We start from the raw sequence: 3,807 nt of genomic DNA, 5'->3' as shown, positions 1-3,807 counted from the left end.
CACCGCCGATTGGTTATCCTACTAGAGATGCGATGGTGGGTGATCCTTCGGCAGCAGCAGTGGAGACCAAATCCAAGGGCATCGAACCAGCGAAAATAACAGAGTATATATTTCTTTTAATTTACTTTCTTTATAATTCTGTTTATATATAGTTTCGCTCCAATTACTTTGCAAGATATTCAACTTTACTTTAAATGATCTGTCTGTCTACAGAATTTGTTGCGGATGTTTCCAGGCACTTGGGGAATGTCTATCGTGAAAATATTGCTTATCAGAATCACCGTCAGCATGATGAGACTGAAGTCGTTCACCAAATCAGAAAACAACACGTAATAAAAAGATCCATCAATATGTTATATATAGATTATATTATTCGTCTGTAAGGACTCCCACGTTGCATATTTAAGTTTATTTGCTTCATTGTATGAAACGGATCCATGATTCTCCTTTGTTTCGTGTATTTTGTTTCTATATATGTCAAAGAAAAAGAAGAAAAATAGCTACGAGCTCGTAACTATCCAAAGAAAACTATTCAATTGTTGCTGCAAGAAACACACACACACACACATATATATATATATATATATGTAAAAACTATTTGACGATAGTGATGCTGAGGATGGATGTGTTTTGATTTGCAGTTTTAAGTGTAACCCAAAAAATTGCCAATTTTTAGAGTTTATTAAGATTTTTTAGAACAAAAAAGTATAATTTATGGAAATAAAATTAATATGTACAAGGTTCCATTCGAAATTTTTTGAACAACTAATAAAAAGTAGGAACTATGAGCTTCTAAGATTGTCCACATAGGATTTTAATCATTCAATCATGATTAACTACTTTATTATTTAATATTTCTGAAAAATATAGTATTTTTTTATTATTAAATGCTTTTTAGAGAAAAGAAAAAATATAGTCTACGGGAAAAAAACTATTTACAACATCTCACATCGGCTAGAAAAGTTTTTGTAAACAAATTTTATATTATTTATGCATGCATATAAGTTGTAGATATCTGTATGTTCATTGATATACAATCATAATGCTGAAAAAGGATATACAATCATAATATCCACAAATTATATCATCATTTTTGAGATTAAAATAATCAGTAATGAATACACAATATTATATTTCAAACAAAGCATCATCTCAAACAAAGGATCAAATAAATTTGATTAATTTAATTTATATCAATCGTGATTTTTGATGTTCTTATCGATTACAATTCGAGATTTAGTTTGGTAGAAAAGGTGTCAAAACTCTCTTTATAAATTTGTGCCGAGACACGTGAAAGTCGGTCTACAATATTCGACTAGACGAGTCAAATAAGACGAGAGTAACAAGTTAAAAGAGAAAAGACGAACTAAGTAGCTCGTCCAACTTAAGCTATCGACGAGTCTACCGTCAATTGCTTGTCGTTTTCTCTAACCGTTTCTTCCTTTTTTTTGTCCTCCCCTTTTTAGGTGTTTTACACTAGTATTTATAGGGTATTGCGTCAGTTCGTCCATTGGAAAGACTGGAATACCCTCGCTCACATTCCAATAGTTTTTGGGCTTTTGTAAATGTTCATGGACGCGGGCTTATGTGGGAGTGAGAATCCACCCCCAATAATAATGATCACTAACGAAACTAACTATACTTATTTTGATTATACTTCAAACTTTGAAATTGATACAATGTGGAAACTAGTTTTATAAAGAACAAGCTTACCACTTAAATTCCAGCCAAAAATATCTCATTTTCCCAAGAATAGGAACTCGAAAAAATCTCCATGGATTGGAATCTAATTTTATAAAGAACAAACTCAACACTTAAATTCCACCCGAAACTATGTTATTTGTAACATGCCGACATTACCCCTCTTAGTGGGCTTTATGTCCACTCTCGTCCCTTGTACCCACCTCTTTTGGTTGGTCCCATGTCCACTTCTGGCCCGTAAGCCACCTATATTGGACGACTAATTTGCCACATTGTAAAAGTTTTAAAATTTTGTTTACCTACCCTACAAAATCACCACATAATATTTTTTCATATTGCAATGCAATGAAGCACTGTTGAAGCCGTGATGTGGACATCGGGTAGTGTATCCCTTGAAACATTCCCAAGCTTCACTGAATGTTTCATTGTTCTTCTGAACAAAGCTGAAAATGTCATTTCTCAGCCTTGCGGTTCTGGAGTTGGAGAAGAATTTGGCAAAGAATGCCTTCTTGCACGCTTCCCAAGTGGTGATGGACTCCTTAGGGAGCGATTTCTCCCAGATGTGTGCTTTGTCTCCCAAAGAGAATGGGAAAAACCTGTGCTTGAATCCATCTTCACTGACTCCATTGATCTTAGTGAGGCTACAGAGCCTATCAAATTCATCCAGATGATCCAATCGGTCCTCCATTGGCAATCCATGAAACTTATTACTCTGTATCATCTGGATGAGACTACTCTTGATCTCAAAATTGTTGTTCTGCACAATTGGTGGCACAATGCCATTCCTTTGAGTGTGAGTAGTTGGAGCATCTCCTGCTCCTATATTGGTCCTTGCTTGAGGAGCTGGTGGACCGTTCTGATTATTCATCGTCTCCTCAATGATTGCTGGTTCTGGTTGAACTTGTTGTTGTTTGAGGAGCCTAGCTCTGTCGATGTTGTCGATGAAAGGACTCAGGTTCTGGCTACCTCTGGATCGTGTTTGCATGCACAGGTAGTTGTCTGAGTGTGTACACGAGGATCAACTCGATCCAGGTGATCAAGTGACGGGTCGGGTGGGTGCTCAGGTTGTACCTAAGATTCAAAACAAACGCTGCGAAAGCAAACAAGTCAGTATCCAAACCAAATATAAACAAAAGAACTTGATCTAGAAAGTGCTGAAATCCTAAACGTAGCAAAATGAAATCAACCAAATGGCAACGGCGCCAAATTGATAGTAGGGTTTTCACCTAGGGTATCAATTCCCTATGCAGTTGTAGTACAAAGGGTTATCAATCCAAATGGTTGTCTATTGCTAGCAGGAAGGATATGATCAGAACAATACAAGTCAAGCCAAGCAGATAGGGTTTTTGTTCTAACAGTCCTAAAATAAATAAAAGAAAGGAATATAAACAAAGAAACCACATCACCTAAGCACTTAAGGCAGGCAGTCGAGTACATGATCGAATGGGGTGATCGAGTAAGCAAATGAGATATGAACAGCTCGAGGTATTACTCGATGCAGGTTATCGTGTACCTGATCGGGTAAGACGTCGAGTAAGTAAAGAAAATGTAAACAAATAAAATACGAAAGCTTCTAAGGATGGGGTAATCGAATCCTAAGTATTCTAGACCAGTACAAATGCCTTACATGCCTCAAGAAATTATTTCCTAGACAATGAATCTCTAAAACCTTGTCACCACACTCTTGCACTAGCAACAATCAACCTTGATCACTTACCACACTCTCGCACTAGCAATATGAACAAGTAGGCATTAAGAAAGATTCATTATTGTCAGTAAACTCAAACTCATCTAATCCCTTACTTAGAGTCAAGTAAACCTCTAGCATTGGCTAATTCACGCATTTCATCTACACCTCTCGGTCGTTGAAACACCCTAGATCTAATCTCAACCTCTCGGTCTGTTGACAACATTAAGAACACCAACCTAGAAGGAAATCTATCAATCATTTACAATCAAACTAAGGCATCCTAACCGATCAAGAACACAAAATCATCTNAGATTGTACTTGTTTTCCCCCATTTTTGGCTCTTTAGCACCTGTTTTCATCCAAAATATGCAAATGCAGAAATGCAACACCCTAAATGGTCTAAAAGTGAATTCCTA

The 3,807-nt window shown here is 36.4% G+C and overlaps 1 long non-coding RNA gene across 1 annotated transcript; it reads left to right on the top strand.

Annotated features, from left to right (window-relative positions):
- Window positions 1-531, top strand: LOC104787253. Its single transcript, XR_767823.1, has 2 exons — window positions 1-103; window positions 214-531. It is a non-coding gene; the product is annotated as an uncharacterized LOC104787253 (long non-coding RNA).

The sequence above is a fragment of the Camelina sativa genome, chromosome 1 (assembly GCF_000633955.1).
Source record: "Camelina sativa cultivar DH55 chromosome 1, Cs, whole genome shotgun sequence".
NCBI classification, from domain to species: domain Eukaryota; kingdom Viridiplantae; phylum Streptophyta; class Magnoliopsida; order Brassicales; family Brassicaceae; genus Camelina; species Camelina sativa.
This window is presented reverse-complemented; position numbering and strand designations above follow the sequence as displayed.